This window comes from Staurois parvus, unplaced genomic scaffold (genome assembly GCF_062004578.1).
Source record: "Staurois parvus isolate SC_StPar_1 unplaced genomic scaffold, SC_StPar_1.0 ptg000826l, whole genome shotgun sequence".
NCBI lineage: Eukaryota > Metazoa > Chordata > Amphibia > Anura > Ranidae > Staurois > Staurois parvus.
In genome coordinates, this window is record NW_028318622.1 from 452570 (window position 1) to 474152 (window position 21583).

The following is a 21583-nucleotide window of genomic DNA, read 5'->3' on the forward strand; positions in this document are numbered from 1 at the left end:
GAACTAATTGATCAGCCCAAAGACTGTCAAGAGGGAAGCTTATCCTTGTGTAAGTTCTGACTCCCAAAAAGTCACCATTTGAGTAAATATTTTGGGGTTGTGGATCAGTGTTGGGGCGCAGTACAGGAAAGAGAAGAAGAAATGGAAAATGGAAAAACTTACCTCTGTCTGGAATGATCCAAATAGATGTGTGATGAAGCGGCACTTGCTACCGACTTCAAGTACGGTGCGCTCTATGATGGCACACTCACCTTCACCTTCCAGGTGACTTTTTTTAATCAGCTTCACCGCCACTTTCTGTTCAATGGCGGGATGGGAGGCCAACACCACCTTCCCATAAGCCCCCTTTCCAAGTACTTTATGGAAGGTGAATGTTTCCATTGACAGTACCTGTGGCTGGTCAATAATAGTGCCGAGCGAAGGGTCATTATTCACCGTGTCAAAATATAGGGATTCCGAAGGAGATGGCACATCGGATTTCGCACTATGGTATGATCCGGATGAAAATGACAAATTGGATTTTGTACTGTGGAATGATCCGGATGAAGATGAATCATTCCACGTTGCTGGGAAGTCTGAACCCCTCCTTATGGCTCTATGGTATGATCCATCCCGTATGATCATGTAGTATTCTCCGGATGAAAATGACAAATTGGATTTTGTACTGTGGAATGATCCGGATGAAGATGAACTATCCCACGTTGCTGGGAAGTCTGAACCCCTCCTTATGGCTCTATGGTATGATCCATCCCGTATGATCATGTAGTATTCTCCGGATGAATCCGAGGTTGGGTCTTTGTTTTTACCTGGAGAGAGCAAAAAAAAATGAATTACACGTCATGCATTGATATTACACAGAATCTGTCAACATTTACTTTTCCTCTACATATGTGTGAATGTCTTCCGTGTCTTGTGTCACCCGGTTCTCTTTATGGGAATTCTATACATGGACAATGTGGGGGTTCTGGGCCCCGGGAGTCCATTCTCAGTACACGGCGTTCTGTGCCAGGACAAGTGTCAGCCATCAGAAATCCTCTCTGCCCTGAGATCCTGGTGATAAAGACCACCAATCTGCTCCATTACATAGGCAGGCTGTGCTTCCCGCTTAGTATGCTGGTGATTTACTCCCCCCTCCCCCCACAATGCAATCCCATCATTCTGCTTGTCCTAACTTATGATTGCAATATTCTATATTGGTTTTATCTCGGCGGTTGTACAACAATGGTGCTACTTGGACTGGTAATGGTCTAGAGGCTGAAATACGAAGTGCACTCACTAGAATGTTATAATTGAGTAATACAGAGTGGGGGGGGGTGCAGGAGCAGGGGTGAGGGGTGCAGGAGCAGGGGTGGGGGGTGCAGGGGTGGGGGGTGAGGGGTGCAGGAGCAGGGGTGAGGGGTGCAGGAGCAGGGGGGGGGTGCAGGAGCAGGGGTGAGGGGTGCAGGAGCAGGGGTGGGGGGTGCAGGGGTGGGGGGTGCAGGAGCAGGGGTGAGGGGTGCAGGAGCAGGGGTGGGGGCTGCAGGAGCAGGGGTGGGGGGTGCAGGGGTGGGGGGTGCAGGGGGGGTTGTGAGTCCTGTGGGCGGATATGTTCTGGACGCTCTATGATAAAATAGGAGGAATCTTCTTCTGCTCCTGCAGCCCCCATACAGAGCCCAGAACACGGCTGACCACATGACTACTCCCAGTGACAATGGTGGGAATGGCGGAGATGGGGGCAGCAGCACTGTCAGCCTGCCATGTGCAGTCCTTTGTTTGCCATTGGGCTGCCTGTCAGGTCCGTGCATCTCCTTCACTCCTTATACCCAGGGGCGGACTGACAACTCCTGGGGCCCCTGGGCAATAGGGGATCATGGGGCCCCTGTGTCCTTTTCCAAACTAAAAAAACCCTGTGAAAATGTACCAGGGGCATCTCATGGGGCCCCCTACTGACCCCGGGCCCTCGGGCAGTGCCCGAGTTTCCAAATGGTCAGTCCGCCCCTGCTTATACCTGTCCACTTCCACCTGATAGCTGTCACCTCCCACCTGATACTGGTAACCTCCCACCTGATACCGGTCACCTCCCACCTGTTACCAGTCACCTCCCACCTGTTACCAGTCACCTCCCACCTGATAAATGTCACCTTCCACCTTTTACCGGTCACCTCCCACCTGATAAATGTCACCTCCCACCTGTTACCGGTCACCTCCCACCAGATAAATGTCACCTCCCACCTATTACCGGTCACCTCCCACCTGATAAATGTCACCTCCCACCTGTTACCGGTCACCTCCCACCAGATAAATGTCACCTCCCACCTATTACCGGTCACCTCCCACCTGATAAATGTCACCTCCCACCTTTTACCGGTCACCTCCCACCTATTACCGGTCACCTCCCACCTGATAAATGTCACCTCCCACCTTTTACCGGTCACCTCCCACCTGATAAATGTCACCTTCCACCTGTTACTGGTAACCTCCCACCAGATAAATGTCACCTCCCACCTGTTACCGGTCACCTCCCACCTGTTACCGGTCACCTCCCACCTGATAAATGTCACATTCAAATCTGATTGGCTGCCCAATGGTCAACTGAAGAGTCAGCCAACTGTGAAATGCTGCTAATTGGAAGCCATTGTCTTAGTGTTTCCCTAGCCTGCTATAGGAAGGGTCTCAATGGAGAGATTTCCCTTCATCATCTATTCTGTGAACACAGCAAGACTTGGGAAGAAATCTCTCCAAGACAGTTCAAGACAGTTGTCACCGGAAGCCGTGTCCCCATCAGAAGATTTCCCCTCTTTTCTTGTCCTGGTGGATCTTCCATCACCTCCCACCCTGATGACAATGGTGATCAGGACACATGGAGAGGGTGAGTCTCCCTAATGGGGACCTGGCAGGGATCCCCCCCCCAGGTGTATATGGCAGTGACCCCCCCTAGGTGTATATATCAGTGACCCCCCCAGGTGTATATAGCAGTGACCCCCTAGGTGTATATGGCAGTGACCCCCCTAGGTGTATATAGTATATATGTGGGTGACATACATTACATTTCCCTGCAGTGTTTGCATTATATCTCTCTATTAGAATACTTACCATCAGCGTCTCTCCTGGTTTTCGTTTGACAGATTGGACAAAAGGGCCAAATCCTGCGTGCAGCTGCTTTAACCCCGCGCCTAATTGCCCTACGCACACCGCTTTTAGGGGCGGTAACATGGGGCTGTGCGGTTGGTTGGCAGCCCTCTGCTGATGGTCCCGCCCTCTCCTGTGTTGGACCCTCTTGGTTGGTGTTCAGAGGGTCAAATTTCTTGTCTTTCTTGAATAGTCGTCTAATTGCCCCAGCCACACCCCTTTTAGGGGCGGTAACATGGAGCTGTGTGGTTGGTGGGCGGTCCTCTACCAAGGGTCCCACCCTCTGCTGTGTTGGACCCTCTTGGTTGGTGTTCAGAGGGTAAATTTTCTTGTCTTTCTTGAATATCCGTCTGATTGCCCCAGCCACACCCCTTTTGGGGGCGGTAACATGGGGCTGAGCGACTTGCTGGTGATCCTTCATTGGGAATTCGTCTCTCTCCTGTGCTGATTGCGCTGGAATTCTGCTCAGAAAATGCTCTCTGGTTTGGTTGTTGAAGTTGAACATCGAAAGGCGAGCGATTCTGAAGAGAAACTACAATTGCTTCCTCTCTCTTCAAAGGTCAGTCACAATCTGAGGCTCCCTCACCGTGTGATGTCACACTGAGCATGTGACCTGTGATGTCACTGTGCTCTGTTGCCATGACTACCGGAAATATGCAAATGAGGCTACTTTCAAAGTGAGCATGTGACCTGTGATGTCACACTGAGCAGGAGGTTAAATGACCAAGCCTGTGCTCTGTTGCCATGACAACCAGAATATGCAAATGAGGCTAATTTCAAATCTGTTGGCGGCCATTTTTTTTTTTTTTTTTAAATTTGAATTCCTTGGCTGTTGCTGAGAAAATAACTGACATTTTTTTTTTTAACCGTTTCAATACAATTTTATATGGCAATTTTCCCCCTTCCTGCCCAGGCCATTTTTCAGGTTTAGGCGCTCTCACACTTTGAATGACAATTGCGCGGTCATACAACATTGTACCCAAACTAAAATTTTATCATTTTCTTCACACAACTAGAGCTTCCTTTTGGTGGTATTTAATCACCGCTGGGGTTTTTATTTTTTGCTAAATTAACAAAAAAAGACCAAAAATTTTGAAAAAAAAACACATTTTTCTTTGTTTCTGTTATAAAAGTTTACAAATAAATAATTGTTCTTCATAAATTTAGGCCGAGATGTATTCTGCTCCATGTCTTTGGGGAAAATAACCCAAATTAGGATGTATTATTTATCTGTAGGAAAGTTATAGAGTTCACAAACTATGGTATAGATCTGAATATTGATCAATCCTGAAGTACTGACAGCCAATCTCATTTCTTGAGGTCCAAGAATGTCAGAATAGTACAGATATCCCCCAAATGTCAGGACGGTACAGATATCCCCCAAATGTCAGGACAGTACAGATATCCCCCAAATGTCAGGACGGTACAGATATCCCCCAAATGTCAGGACGGTACAGATATCCCCCAAATGTCAGGACGGTACAGATATCCCCCAAATGTCAGGACGGTACAGATATCCCCCAAATGTCAGGACGGTACAGATATCCCCCAAATGTCAGGACAGTACAGATATCCCCCAAATGTCAGGACGGTACAGATATCCCCCAAATGTAAGGACGGTACAGATATCCCCCAAATGTCAGGACAGTACAGATATCCCCCAAATGTCAGGACGGTACAGATATCCCCCAAATGTCAGAATAGTACAGATATCCCCCCAAATGTCAGGACAGTACAGATATCCCCCAAATGTCAGGACAGTACAGATACCCCCCAAATGTCAGGACAGTACAGATATCCCCCAAATGTCAGGACAGTACAGATATCCCCCAAATGTCAGGACAGTACAGATATCCCCCAAATGTCAGGACAGTACAGATATCCCCCAAATGTCAGGACAGTACAGATATCCCCCAAATGTCAGAACAGGACAGATATCCCCCAAATGACCCCTTTTTGCAGAGTAGACAGTCCGACGTACTTCATAAGAGGCATGACAAGTTTTTTGAAGTTGTATTTTTTTGTCATAAATTTTCGGAAAAAATTAAAAAAATTATTTTCACTATTTTTTTTTTTACATAATGTCACCAGTGCAGTACAGCGTCTTCATATAACTGGCATGGCGGTGATCAGGGACACTGACTGGTGACAGTATGAAAAAAAAAAATATATATATATTTATTTTTTTTTTTTTTATTATATTTAATTTTTTATTACATTTTTTTAAAGATTTTTTTTTTCATATTTTACTATGACCAAAGTAGTACAATGTTACCATAGTAACATTGTACTACTTTGGGGGAGTGATCAGTATTTTTTTTTTTTTTTTTTTATACACAGTTTGCTTATAGCAAAGAATTACTTTGCTATAAGCACGCATTTAGCTTCGATTCATTCAGTTTTTTTTTTTTTTTTTTTTTTTTTTTTTGTGCTTAGCTGTGATTTGGTAACAGCTAATCACATGACATGTGCATGTGATCGCTGTGACCATTCACAGCTAGGCAGTAGTATACAATGGATGGCATGAATGAATGATCCATTGTATACAACTATCATGTGACCTGCTGTGATTGGTCACAGCAGGTCACATGGTACCAGCTACGGGAGCCGGTACTCGGATCTGTCATCGGCCGTGTCCGAGGTACACGGCCCGTGGCAGATCCCGCTGCTGTGCCGCAAACTGCGCATGTGCGGGAGCACGCCAAATGGTGTGCACCCGGAATACAGGAGCGCATTTGAAGCCGCCAAACGGCCATTGGCCGGGCCGCTAATGGTTAAATTTGAATTCCTTGGCTGCTGCTGCAAATCATTCTGTTTATTGTGGGGGTGTGAGGGGTGAATTCACCATACAGATCAGTTATTGGGAGGGGGAGGGGGGGTCTATATCTGGTCATACAGTATATATCCTGTAGCAGCCGGTAATAGTCGTCCAATAGCAGATCGATCCTCACTGCACACGGCTCTGATCGTTGGACTGACAATCACTCCACCATCCAGCCCTGCCCCCGACTCCTTGTATACAGACACTCAGCTTTCCTATGGGGGGGGGGGGTCATAGTGTTTATATCTTACTATATACAGAACACAAAGACTGAATTAAACATTTCCCTTTTTACTCTGAAATCTATGAAGTCGATGGATAAACCAATCATTTCTCTCCGTAGATTTCCTGTATTCTGAACGTCTCTGGGGAAGAAATAACGGAACACCGAGTGGAAGTTCTGAGATTTACAAGAAATCGCCTCCCCTGACGTCCTGGTAAGAAGAACATCTCAAACAAAAACGGGGCGGGGGGGGAGGGTAGTGGGAACACCCCAAAATGAAGGTGTGCCCCCCGGGGTGACGTCTCATATTTTGATAATCAGGAACCCGGCTTGTATTGAGGGGATAAAAAATACAGGAAAGTGTCCTTAGACTTGTTATAGACGTCCAGTGAAGCCGAGTGCAAGTTCCCTGCAGGAATAGAGTGCACTGCGCTGAAACTGCATTATGTGCAATGGCTGGATGTCCTGTATATTCCCCGAACAGCAGGAAATCCTGCAAAACAATCCCATCATTTCTGGGGGTCAGAGGACTCTTCCACCCCCCTCCCCCACCGCAGTGATTTCTTCTTCCCCACTGCGGTGAATGGGTGAAACCATCTACTGGGGGGGGGGGGACAGCGCTGTGTATATACAGAGATCCCCCCACATTACTCCCTGTGTACCCCAACCGTCTACTATAGGGGGTGACAGTACAGAGCTGTGTATATACAGAGATCCCCCCACATTACTCCCTGTGTACCCCAACCGTCTACTATAGGGGGTGACAGTACAGAGCTGTGTATATACAGAGATCCCCCCACATTACTCCCTGTGTACCCCAACCGTCTACTATAGGGGGTGATAGCACAGCGCCATGTATATCCTGCTTTGAAGCCGTCACAGCTGACAGCCAATCACAGACAGCGGAAGCATTTCATGTACACACGCCTTGTTTTCACGTGATTGGTTTGCAGCTTTGGTTGCTCAGGTGGGTTGAGATTTGTGTTTTTAACTCATCCCTCCTGACAACCCGGGAGTCACCTTGGAGGATTTCCTCCATACCCCATACCTGCGTCCTGATCACCTCCATACCCCATACCAGGGTCCTGATCACCATCATACCCCATACCAGCGTCCTGATCACCCCCATACCAGCGTCCTGATCACCCCCATACCCCATTCCAGCATCCTGATCACCACCATACCCCATACCAGCATCCTGATCATCTCCATACCACATACCAGCGTCCTGATCACCTCCATACCCCATACCAGTGTCCTGATCACCGCCATACCCCATACCAGCATCCTGATCACCTCCATACCCCATACCAGCGTCCTGATCACCTCCATACCCCATACCAGCATCCTGATCACCGCCATACCCCATACCAGTGTCCTGATCACCGCCATACCCCATACCAGCGTCCTGATCACCTCCATACCCCATACCAGAGTCCTGATCACCGCCATACCCCATACCAGCATCCTGATCACCGCCATACCCCATTCCAGCATCCTGATCACCACCATACCCCATACCAGCGTCCTGATCACCTCCATACCCCATACCAGCCTCCTGATCACCTCCATACCCCATACCAGCGTCCTGATCACCTCCATACCCCATACCAGCGCCCTGATCACCGCCACACCCCATACCAGCATCCTGATCACCTCCATACCCCATACCAGCGTCCTGATCACCTCCATACCCCATACCAGCGTCCTGATCACCTCCATACCCCATACCAGCGTCCTGATCACCGCCATACCCCATACCAGCGTCCTGATCACCACCATACCCCATACCAGCCTTCTGATCACCGCCATACCCCATACCAGCGTCCTGATCACCACCATACGCCACACCAGCATCCTGATCACCTCCATACCCCATACCAGCATCCTGATCACCTCCATACCCCATACCAGCGTCCTGATCACCGCCACACCCCATACCAGCGTCCTGATCACCGCCACACCCCATACCAGCATCCTAATAACCACCATACCCCATACCAGTATCCCGATCACCGCAATACGGTGCCTAGGGGCAATGATTGGTGACATAGGGGTAATAAGCGTTGACATAGGGGTGCTGAGAGATGACAGGGATGATAAGAAGTGACTTAAGGGCGAGGAGATCAGACATAGGGGCGATGAGAGGTGACATAGGGGCGATGAGAGGTGACATAGGGGCGATGAGAGGTGACATAGGGCTATGAGAGGTGACATAGGGGCGATGAGAGGTGACATAGAGGGGATGAGAGGTGACATAGAGGGGATGAGAGGTGACATAGGGGCGATGAGAGATGACAGAGGCAATGAGAGGTGACATAGGGGTGATGAGAGGTGACATATGGGTCATGAGAGGTGACATAGGGGTGATGAGAGGTGACATAGGGGTCATGAGAGGTGACATAGGGGCGATGAGAGGTGACATAGGGGTGATGAGAGGTGACATAGGGGTCATGAGAGGTTAAATAGGGGTCATGAGAGGTTAAATAGGGGCGATGAGAGGTGACTTAGGGGAGATGAGAGGTGACATAGGGGCGATGAGATGTGACATAGGGGCGATGAGAGGTGACATAGGGGCGATGAGAGGTGACATAGGGGCGATGAGAGGTGACATACGGGCGATGAGAGGTAACATAGGGGCGATGAGGGGTGACATAGGGGCGATGAGAGGTGACATAGGGGCGATGAGAGGTGACATACGGGCGATGAGAGGTAACATAGGGGCGATGAGGGGTGACATGGGGTGATGAGAGGTGACATAGAGGTCATGTGAGGTTAAATTGGGGCGATGAGAGATGACATAGGGGCGATGAGAGGTGACATAGGGGCGATGAGAGGTGACATAGGGGTCATGAGAGGTGACATAGGGGTCATGAGAGGTGACATAGGGGCGATGAGAGGTGACATGAGTGATGAGAGGTGACATAGGGGCGATGAGAGGTGACATAGGGGTGATGAGAGTTGACATAGGGGCGATGAGAGGTGACATAGGGGCGATGAGAGGTGATATGAGTGATGAGAGGGGACATAGGGGCAATGAGAGGCGACATGAGTGATGAGAGGTGACATAGGGGCGATGAGAGGTGACATAGGGGCGATGAGAGGTGACATAGGGGCGATGACAGGTGACATGAGCGATGAGAGGTGACATAGGGGCGATGAGAGGTGACATAGGGGCGATGGGAGGTGACATAGGGGTGATGAGAGGCGACATGAGTGATGACAGTTGACATAGGGGCGATGAGAGGTGACATAGGGGCGATGAGAGGTGACATAGGGGCGATGAGAGGTGACATAGGGGTCATGAGAGGTGACATAGGGGTCATGAGAGGTGACATAGGGGCGATTAGAGGTGACATAGGGGTCATGAGAGGTGACATAGGGGTGATGAAGGGTGACATAGGGGCGATGAGAGGTGACATAGGGGTCATGAGAGGTGACATAGGGGTGATGAGAGGTGACATAGGGGTGATGAGAGGTGACATAGGGGCGATGAGAGGCGACATAGGGGTCATGAGAGGTGACATAGGGGTGATGAGAGGTGACATAGGGGTGATGAGAGGTGACATAGGGGTGATGAGTGGTGACATAAGGGCGATGAGAGGTGACATAGGGGTCATGAGAGGTGACATAGGGGTGATGAGAGGTGACATAGGGGTGATGAGAGGTGACATAGGGGCGATGAGAGGCGACATAGGGGTCATGAGAGGTGACATAGGGGTGATGAGAGGTGACATAGGGGTGATGAGAGGTGACATAGGGGCGATGAGAGGTGACATAGGGGCGATGAGAGGTGACATGAGTGATGAGAGGTGACATTGGGGCGATGAGAGGTGACATAGGGGCGATGAGAGGTGACATAGGGGTCATGAGAGGTGACATGAGTGATGACAGGTGACATAGGGGCGATGAGAGGTGACATAGGGGCGATGAGAGGTGACATGATTGATGAGAGGTGACATAGGGGTGATGACAGGTGACATAGGGGCTATGAGAGGTGACATAGGGGTGATGAGAGGTGACATAGGGGCGATGAGAGGTGACATAGGGGCGATGAGAGGCGACATGAGTGATGAGGGGTGACATAGGGGTGATGAGAGGTGACATAGGGGTGATGAGAGGTGACATAGGGGCGATGAGAGGTGACATAGGGGCGATGAGAGGTGACATGAGTGATGACAGGTGACATAGGGGCGATGAGAGGCGACATGAGTGATGACAGGTGACATAGGGGCAATGAGAGGTGACATAGGGGCGATGAGAGGTGACATAGGGGTGATGAAGGGTGACATAGGGGCGATGAGAGGTGACATAAGGGCGATGAGAGGTGACATAGGGGTGATGAGAGGTGACATAGGGGCGATGAGAGGTGACATGAGTGATGAGAGGTGACATAGGGGTGATGAGAGGTGACATAGGGGTCTTGAGAGGTGACATAGGGGCGATGAGAGGCGACATGAGTGATGAGGGGTGACATAGGGGTGATGAGAGGTGACATAGGGGTGATGAGAGGTGACATAGGGGCGATGAGAGGTGACATAGGGGCGATGAGAGGTGACATGAGTGATGACAGGTGACATAGGGGCGATGAGAGGCGACATGAGTGATGACAGGTGACATAGGGGCAATGAGAGGTGACATAGGGGCGATGAGAGGTGACATAGGGGTGATGAAGGGTGACATAGGGGCGATGAGAGGTGACATAAGGGCGATGAGAGGTGACATAGGGGTGATGAGAGGTGACATAGGGGCGATGAGAGGTGACATGAGTGATGAGAGGTGACATAGGGGTGATGAGAGGTGACATAGGGGCGATTAGAGGTGACATAGGGGTGATGAGAGGTGACATAGGGGTGATGAGAGGTGACATAGGGGCGATGAGAGGTGACATAGGGGTGATGAGAGGTGACATAGGGGCGATGAGAGGTGACATAGGGGTCATGAGAGGTGACATAGGGGCGATGAGAGGTGACATAGGGGTGATGAGAGGTGACATAGGGGTCATGAGAGGTTAAATAGGGGTCATGAGAGGTTAAATAGGGGCGATGAGAGGTGACTTAGGGGAGATGATAGGTAACATAGGGGCGATGAGATGTGACATAGGGGCGATGAGAGGTGACATAGGGGCGATGAGAGGTGACATACGGGCGATGAGAGGTAACATAGGGGCGATGAGGGGTGACATGGGGTGATGAGAGGTGACATAGAGGTCATGTGAGGTTAAATTGGGGCGATGAGAGATGACATAGGGGCGATGAGAGGTGACATAGGGGCGATGAGAGGTGACATAGGGGTCATGAGAGGTGACATAGGGGTCATGAGAGGTGACATAGGGGCGATGAGAGGTGACATGAGTGATGAGAGGTGACATAGGGGCGATGAGAGGTGACATAGGGGTGATGAGAGTTGACATAGGGGCGATGAGAGGTGACATAGGGGCGATGAGAGGTGATATGAGTGATGAGAGGGGACATAGGGGCAATGAGAGGCGACATGAGTGATGAGAGGTGACATAGGGGCGATGAGAGGTGACATAGGGGCGATGAGAGGTGACATAGGGGCGATGACAGGTGACATGAGCGATGAGAGGTGACATAGGGGCGATGAGAGGTGACATAGGGGCGATGGGAGGTGACATAGGGGTGATGAGAGGCGACATGAGTGATGACAGTTGACATAGGGGCGATGAGAGGTGACATAGGGGCGATGAGAGGTGACATAGGGGCGATGAGAGGTGACATAGGGGTCATGAGAGGTGACATAGGGGTCATGAGAGGTGACATAGGGGCGATTAGAGGTGACATAGGGGTCATGAGAGGTGACATAGGGGTGATGAAGGGTGACATAGGGGCGATGAGAGGTGACATAAGGGCGATGAGAGGTGACATAGGGGTCATGAGAGGTGACATAGGGGTGATGAGAGGTGACATAGGGGTGATGAGAGGTGACATAGGGGCGATGAGAGGCGACATAGGGGTCATGAGAGGTGACATAGGGGTGATGAGAGGTGACATAGGGGCGATGAGAGGTGACATAGGGGCGATGAGAGGTGACATGAGTGATGAGAGGTGACATTGGGGCGATGAGAGGTGACATAGGGGCGATGAGAGGTGACATAGGGGTCATGAGAGGTGACATGAGTGATGACAGGTGACATAGGGGCGATGAGAGGTGACATAGGGGCGATGAGAGGTGACATGATTGATGAGAGGTGACATAGGGGTGATGACAGGTGACATAGGGGCTATGAGAGGTGACATAGGGGTGATGAGAGGTGACATAGGGGCGATGAGAGGTGACATAGGGGCGATGAGAGGCGACATGAGTGATGAGGGGTGACATAGGGGTGATGAGAGGTGACATAGGGGTGATGAGAGGTGACATAGGGGCGATGAGAGGTGACATAGGGGCGATGAGAGGTGACATGAGTGATGACAGGTGACATAGGGGCGATGAGAGGCGACATGAGTGATGACAGGTGACATAGGGGCAATGAGAGGTGACATAGGGGCGATGAGAGGTGACATAGGGGTGATGAAGGGTGACATAGGGGCGATGAGAGGTGACATAAGGGCGATGAGAGGTGACATAGGGGTGATGAGGGGTGACATAGGGGCGATGAGAGGTGACATGAGTGATGAGAGGTGACATAGGGGTGATGAGAGGTGACATAGGGGTCTTGAGAGGTGACATAGGGGCGATTAGAGGTGACATAGGGGTGATGAGAGGTGACATAGGGGTGATGAGAGGTGACATAGGGGCGATGAGAGGTGACATAGGGGTCATGAGAGGTGACATAGGGGCGATGAGGGGTGACATAGGGGCGATGAGAGGTGACATAGGGGCGATGAGAGGTGACATAGGTGCGATGAGAGGTGACATAGGGGCGATGAGAGGTGACATAGGGGCGATGAGAGGTGACATAGGGGTGATGAGAGGTGACATGAGTGATGACAGGTGACATAGGGGTGATGAGAGGTGACATAGGGGCGATGAGAGGTGACATAGGGGCGATGAGAGGTGACATAGGGGTGATGAGAGGTGACATAGGGGCGATGAGAGGTGACATGAGTGATGACAGGTGACATAGGGGCGATAAGAGGTGACATAGGGGCGATGAGAGGTGACATGATTGATGAGAGGTGACATAGGGGTGATGAGAGGTGACATAGGGGCGATGAGAGGTGACATGAGTGATGACAGGTGACATAGGGGCGATGAGAGGTGACATAGGGGCGATGAGAGGTGACATAGGGGCGATGAGAGGTGACATGAGTGATGAGAGGTGACATAGGGGCGATGAGAGGTGACATGATTGATGAGAGGTGACATAGGGGTGATGAGAGGTGACATAGGGGCGATGAGAGGTGACATAGGGGTGATGAGAGGTGACATGATTGATGAGAGGTGACATAGGGGTGATGAGAGGTGACATAGGGGTGATGACAGGTGACATAGGGGCGATGAGAGGTGACATAGGGGTGATGAGAGGTGACATAGGGGTGATGACAGGTGACATAGGGGCGATGAGAGGTGACATAGGGGCGATGAGAGGTGACATAGGGGCGATGAGAGGTGACATAGGGGCGATGAGAGGTGACATAGGGGCGATGAGAGGTGACATAGGGGTGATGAGAGGTGACATGAGTGATGAGAGGTGACATAGGGGCGATGAGAGGTGACATAGGGGCGATGAGAGGTGACATAGGGGCGATGAGAGGTGACATAGGGGCGATGACAGGTGACATGAGTGATGAGAGGTGACATAGGGGCGATGAGAGGTGACATGAGTGATGACAGGTGACATAGGGGCGATGAGAGGCGACATGAGTGATGACAGGTGACATAGGGGCGATGAGAGGTGACATAGGGGCGATGAGAGGTGACATAGGGGTCATGAGAGGTGACATAGGGGTCGTGAGAGGTTACATAGGGGCGATGAGAGGTGACATAGGGGCGATGAGAGGTGACATGAGTGATGAGAGGTGACATAGGGGTGATCAGAGGTGACATAGGGGTCTTGAGAGGTGACATAGGGGCGATTAGAGGTGACATAGGGGTGATGAGAGGTGACATAGGGGCGATGAGAGGTGACATAGGGGTGATGAGAGGTGACATGAGTGATGACAGGTGACATAGGGGTGATGAGAGGTGACATAGGGGCGATGAGAGGTGACATAGGGGTCATGAGAGGTGACATAGGGGCGATGAGAGGTGACATAGGGGCGATGAGAGGTGACATAGGGGCGATGAGAGGTGACATAGGGGTCTTGAGAGGTGACATAGGGGTGATGAGAGGTGACATAGGGGCGATGAGAGGTGACATAGGGTTCATGAGAGGTGACATAGGGGCGATGAGAGGTGACATGAGTCATGAGAGGTGACATAGGTGCGATGAGAGGTGACATAGGGGCGATGAGAGGTGACATGAGTGATGAGAGGTGACATAGGGGCGATGAGAGGTGACATGATTGATGAGAGGTGACATAGGGGTGATGAGAAGTGACATGAGTGATGAGAGGTGACATGGGGGTGATGAGAGGTGACATGAGTGATGAGAGGTGACATAGGGGTGATGAGAGGTGACATGAGTGATGAGAGGTGACATAGGGGTGATGAGAAGTGACATGAGTGATGAGAGGTGACATGGGGGTGATGAGAGGTGACATGAGTGATGAGAGGAGACATAGGGGTGATGAGAAGTGACATGAGTGATGAGAGGTGACATGGGGGTGATGAGAGGTGACATGAGTGATGAGAGGTGACATAGGGGCGATGAGAGGTGACATGATTGATGAGAGGTGACATAGGGGCGATGAGAGGTGACATGAGTGATGAGAGGTGACATAGGGGTGATGAGAGTTGACATAGGGGCGATGAGAGGTGACATAGGGGTCATGAGAGGTGATATAGGGGTGATGAGAGGTGACATAGGGGTCATGAGAGGTGACATAGGGGCGATGAGAGTTGACATGAGTGATGAGAGGTGACATAGGGGCGATGAGAGGTGACATGAGTGATGACAGGTGACATAGGGGCGATGAGAGGTGACATGAGTGATGAGAGGTGACATAGGGGTGATGAGAGGTGACATAGGGGCGATGAGAGGTGACATGAGTGATGAGAGGTGACATAGGGGTGATGAGAGGTGACATAGGGGCGATGAGAGGTGACATAGGGGTCATGAGAGGTGATATAGGGGTGATGAGAGGTAACATAGGGGTCATGAGAGGTGACATAGGGGCGATGAGAGGTGACATGAGTGATGAGAGGTGACATAGGGGCGATGAGAGGTGACATGAGTGATGACAGGTGACATAGGGGCGATGAGAGGTGACATGAGTGATAAGAGGTGACATAGGGGTGATGAGAGGTGACATAGGGGTGATGAGAGGTGACATAGGGGTGATGACAGGTGACATAGGGGCGATGAGAGGTGACATAGGGGCGATGAGAGGTGACATGAGTGATGACAGGTGACATAGGGGCGATGAGAGGTGACATGAGTGATGACAGGTGACATAGGGGCGATGAGAGGTGACATAGGGGCGATGAGAGGTGACATAGGGGTCATGAGAGGTGACATAGGGGCGATGAGAGGTGACATGGGTAATGAGAGGTGACATGAGTGATGAGAGGTGACATAGGGGCGATGAGAGGTGACATAGGGGTGATGAGAGGTGACATAGGGGCGATGAGAGGCGACATAGGGGTCATGAGAGGTGACATAGGGGCGATGAGAGGTGACATAGGGGCGATGAGAGGTGACATAGGGGTCATGAGAGGTGACATAGGGGCGATGAGAGGTGACATGAGTGATGAGAGGTGACATAGGGGCGATGAGAGGTGACATGAGTGATGACAGGTGACATAGGGGCGATGAGAGGTGACATGAGTGATGACAGGTGACATAGGGGTGTTGAGAGGTGACATAGGGGCGATGAGAGGTGACATGAGTGATGAGAGGTGATATAGGGGTGATGAGAGGTGACATAGGGGCGATGAGGGGTGACATAGGGGCGATGAGAGGTGACATAGGGGCGATGAGAGGTGACATAGGGGTGATGAGGGGTGACATAGGGGTGATGAGAGGTGACATAGGGGCGATGAGGGGTGACATAGGGGTCATGAGAGGTGACATAGGGGTGATGAGAGGTGACATAGGGGCGATGAGAGGTGACATGAGTGATGAGAGGTGACATAGGGGTGATGAGAGGTGACATAGGGGCGATGAGGGGTGACATAGGGGCGATGAGAGGTGACATAGGGGCGATGAGAGGTGACATAGGGGTGATGAGAGGTGACATAGGGGTGATGAGAGGTGACATGAGTGATGACAGGTGACATAGGGGCGATGAGAGGTGACATAGGGGTGATGAGAGGTGACATGAGTGATGACAGGTGACATAGGGGCGATGAGAGGTGACATAGGGGCGATGAGAGGTGACATGAGTGATGAGAGGTGACATAGGGGCGATGAGAGGTGACATAGGGGCGATGAGAGGTGACATAGGGGTCATTAGAGGTGACATAGGGGCGATGAGAGGTGACATAGGGGCGATGAGAGGTGACATAGGGGCTAGGAGAGGTGACATAGGGGCGATGAGAGGTGACATAGGGGCGATGAGAGGTGACATAGGGGCGATGAGAGGTGACATGAGTGATGAGAGGTGACATAGGGGCGATGAGAGGTGACATAGGGGCGATGAGAGGTGACATGAGTGATGAGAGGTGACATAGGGGCGATGAGAGGTGACATAGGGGTGATGAGAGGTGACATAGGGGCGATGAGAGGTGACATAAGGGCGATGAGAGGTGACATATGGGCGATGAGAGGTGACATGAGTGATGACAGGTGAGATAAGGGCGATGAGAGGCGACATGAGTGATGACAGTTGACATAGGGGCGATGAGAGGTGACATAGGGGCGATGAGAGGTGACATAGGGGCGATGAGAGGTGACATAGGGGTCATGAGAGGTGACATAGGGGTCATGAGAGGTGACATAGGGGCGATTAGAGGTGACATAGGGGTCATGAGAGGTGACATAGGGGCGATGAGAGGTGACATAGGGGCGATGAGAGGTGACATAGGGGTGATGAAGGGTGACATAGGGGCGATCAGAGGTGACATAAGGGCGATGAGAGGTGACATAGGGGTCATGAGAGGTGACATAGGGGTGATGAGAGGTGACATAGGGGTGATGAGAGGTGACATAGGGGCGATGAGAGGCGACATAGGGGTCATGAGAGGTGACATAGGGGTGATGAGTTGTAACATAGGGGTGATGAGAGGTGTCATAGGGCGATGAGAGGTGACATAGGGGTCATGAGAGGTGACATAGGGGCGATGAGAGGTGACATAGGGGCGATGAGTGGTGACATAGGGGTCATGAGAGGTGACATAGGGGCGATGACAGGTGACATAGGGGAGATGAGAAGTGATTTAGGGGCGATGAGAGGTGACATACGGGCGATGAGAGGTGACATAGGGGAGATGAGAGGTGACATAGGGGTGATGAGAGGTGACATAGGGGCGATGAGAGGTGACATAGGGGCGATGAGAAGTGATTTAAGGGCGATGAGAGGTGACATTGGGGTCAAGAGAGGTGACATACGGGCGATGAATGATGAGATAGGGGCGATGAGAGGTGACATAGGGGTCATGAGAGGTGTCATATGGGCGATGAGAGGTGAAATAGAGGCGATGAGAGCTGATATAGGGGCGATGAGAGGTGACATAGGGGTGATGAGAGGTGACATAGAGGCAATGAGAGGTGACATAGGGGCGATGAGGGGTGACATAGGGGCGATGAGAGGTGACATAGGGGCGATGAGAGGTGACATAGGGGCGATGAGAGGTTACATAGGGGCGATGAGAGGTGACATAGGGGCGATGAGAGGTGACCTAGGGGCGATGAGATTTGACATAGCTGCAATGAGAGGTGACATAGGGGTCATGAGAGGTGATATAGGGGCGATGAGAGGTGACATAATGGAGATGAGAGGTGACATAGGGGCGATGGAGGTGACATAGCTGCAATGAGAGGTGACAGAGGGGCGATGAGAGGTGACATAGGGGCGATGAGAGGTGACATAGGGGTCATGAGAGGTGACATAGGGGCGATGAGAGGTGACATAGGGGTGAAGAAGGGTTACATAGGGCCGATGAGTGGTGACATAGAGGTGATGAGAGATGACATAGGGGTGATGAGTGGTGACATAGGGGTGATGAGAGGTGACATAGGGGTGATGAGAGGTGACATAGGGGTGATGAGAGGTGACATAGGGGTGATGTGAGGTGACATAGGGGCGATGAGAGGTGACATAGGTGCGATGAGAGGTGACATTGGGGTGATGCGAGGTGACATAGGGGCGATGAGAGGTGACATAGGGGCGATGAGAGGTGACATAGGGGTCATGAGAGGTTACATAGGGGCGATGAGAGGTGACATGGGGCGATGAGAGATGACATAGGGGTCTTGAGAGGTGATATAGGAGCGATGAGAGGTGACATAGGGGTCATGAGCGGTGACATAGGGGCGATGAAAGGTGACTTAAGGGCGGAGAGGTGACATAGGGGTCATGAGAGATGACATATGGGTCCTGAGAGGTGACATAGTGGCGATGAGAGGTGACATAGGGGTGAAGAAAGGTTACATAGGGGTGATGAGTGGTGACAGGGGCGATGAGAGGTGACATAGGGGCGATGATTGGTGACATAGGGGTCATGAGAGGTGACATAGGGGCGATGATTGGTGACATAGGGGCGATGAGAGTTGACTTTCTGGCGGAGAGGTGACATAGGGGTGATGAGTTGTAACATAGGGGTGATGAGAGGTGTCATAGGGCGATGAGAGGTGACATAGGGGTCATGAGAGGTGACATAGGGGCGATGAGAGGTGACATAGGGGCGATGAGAGGTGACATAGGGGTCATGAGAGGTGACATAGGGGCGATGACAGGTGACATAGGGGAGATGAGAAGTGATTTAGGGGCGATGAGAGGTGACATACGGGCGATGAGAGGTGACATACGGGCGATGAGAGGTGACATAGGGGAGATGAGAGGTGACATAGGGGTGATGAGAAGTAACATAGGGGCGATGAGAGGTGACATAGGGGCGATGAGAGGTGACATAGGGGCGATGAGAGGAAACATAGGGGCGATGAGAGGTGACATAGGGGCGATGAGAGGTGACATAGGGGCGATGAGAGGAAACATAGGGGCGATGAGAGGAGACATAGGGGCGATGAGAGGTGACATAGGGGCGATGAGAGGTGACATAGGGGCGATGAGAGGTGACATTGGGGTCAAGAGAGGTGACATACGGGCGATGAATGATGAGATAGGGGCGATGAGAGGTGACATAGGGGCGATGAGAGGTGACATAGGGGTGATGAGTTGTAACATAGGGGTGATGAGAGGTGTCATAGGGCGATGAGAGGTGACATAGGGGTCATGAGAGGTGACATAGGGGCGATGAGAGGTGACATAGGGGCGATGAGAGGTGACATAGGGGTCATGAGAGGTGACATAGGGGCGATGACAGGTGACATAGGGGAGATGAGAAGTGATTTAGGGGCGATGAGAGGTGACATACGGGCGATGAGAGGTGACATAGGGGAGATGAGAGGTGACATAGGGGTGATGAGAGGTGACATAGGGGCGATGAGAGGTGACATAGGGGCGATGAGAAGTGATTTAAGGGCGATGAGAGGTGACATTGGGGTCAAGAGAGGTGACATACGGGCGATGAATGATGAGATAGGGGCGATGAGAGGTGACATAGGGGTCATGAGAGGTGTCATATGGGCGATGAGAGGTGAAATAGAGGCGATGAGAGCTGATATAGGGGCGATGAGAGGTGACATAGGGGTGATGAGAGGTGACATAGAGGCAATGAGAGGTGACATAGGGGCGATGAGGGGTGACATAGGGGCGATGAGAGGTGACATAGGGGCGATGAGAGGTGACATAGGGGCGATGAGAGGTTACATAGGGGCGATTAGAGGTGACATAGGGGCGATGAGAGGTGACATAGGGGCGATGAGAGGTGACCTAGGGGCGATGAGATTTGACATAGCTGCAATGAGAGGTGACATAGGGGTCATGAGAGGTGATATAGGGGCGATGAGAGGTGACATAATGGAGATGAGAGGTGACATAGGGGCGATGGAGGTGACATAGCTGCAATGAGAGGTGACAGAGGGGCGATGAGAGGTGACATAGGGGCGATGAGAGGTGACATAGGGGTCATGAGAGGTGACATAGGGGCGATGAGAGGTGACATAGGGGTGAAGAAGGGTTACATAGGGCCGATGAGTGGTGACATAGGGGTGATGAGAGATGACATAGGGGTGATGAGTGGTGACATAGGGGTGATGAGAGGTGACATAGGGGTGATGTGAGGTGACATAGGGGCGATGAGAGGTGACATAGGTGCGATGAGAGGTGACATTGGGGTGATGCGAGGTGACATAGGGGCGATGAGAGGTGACATAGGGGCGATGAGAGGTGACATAGGGGTCATGAGAGGTTACATAGGGGCGATGAGAGGTGACATGGGGCGATGAGAGATGACATAGGGGTCTTGAGAGGTGATATAGGAGCGATGAGAGGTGACATAGGGGTCATGAGCGGTGACATAGGGGCGATGAAAGGTGACTTAAGGGCGGAGAGGTGACATAGGGGTCATGAGAGATGACATATGGGTCCTGAGAGGTGACATAGTGGCGATGAGAGGTGACATAGGGGTGAAGAAAGGTTACATAGGGGTGATGAGTGGTGACAGGGGCGATGAGAGGTGACATAGGGGCGATGATTGGTGACATAGGGGTCATGAGAGGTGACATAGGGGCGATGATTGGTGACATAGGGGCGATGAGAGTTGACTTTCTGGCGGAGAGGTGACATAGGGGTGATGAGTTGTAACATAGGGGTGATGAGAGGTGTCATAGGGCGATGAGAGGTGACATAGGGGTCATGAGAGGTGACATAGGGGCGATGAGAGGTGACATAGGGGCGATGAGAGGTGACATAGGGGTCATGAGAGGTGACATAGGGGCGATGACAGGTGACATAGGGGTGAAAAAAGGTTACATAGGGGTGATGAGTGGTGACAGGGGCGATGAGAGGTGACATAGGGGCGATGAGAGGTGACATAGGGGTCATGAGAGGTGACATAGGGGTCATGAGAGGTGACATAGGGGCGATTAGAGGTGACATAGGGGTCATGAGAGGTGACATAGGGGCGATGAGAGGTGACATAGGGGCGATGAGAGGTGACATAGGGGTGATGAAGGGTGACATAGGGGCGATCAGAGGTGACATAAGGGCGATGAGAGGTGACATAGGGGTCATGAGAGGTGACATAGGGGTGATGAGAGGTGACATAGGGGTGATGAGAGGTGACATAGGGGCGATGAGAGG

General features: G+C 51.6%; 1 protein-coding gene across 5 annotated transcripts in view; it reads left to right on the plus strand.

Annotated features, from left to right (window-relative positions):
- The window catches only part of LOC149443916 (uncharacterized), a 443717-nt gene that overhangs the window by 291391 nt on the left and 130743 nt on the right, over window positions 1-21583 (plus strand). For all 5 annotated transcript variants that reach the window (XR_016306587.1, XR_016306588.1, XR_016306589.1 and 2 more), the window contains one exon: window positions 6273-6366. The gene's annotated coding sequence lies outside the window, so the exon portion shown is untranslated. The remainder of the gene's footprint in view (window positions 1-6272; window positions 6367-21583) is intronic.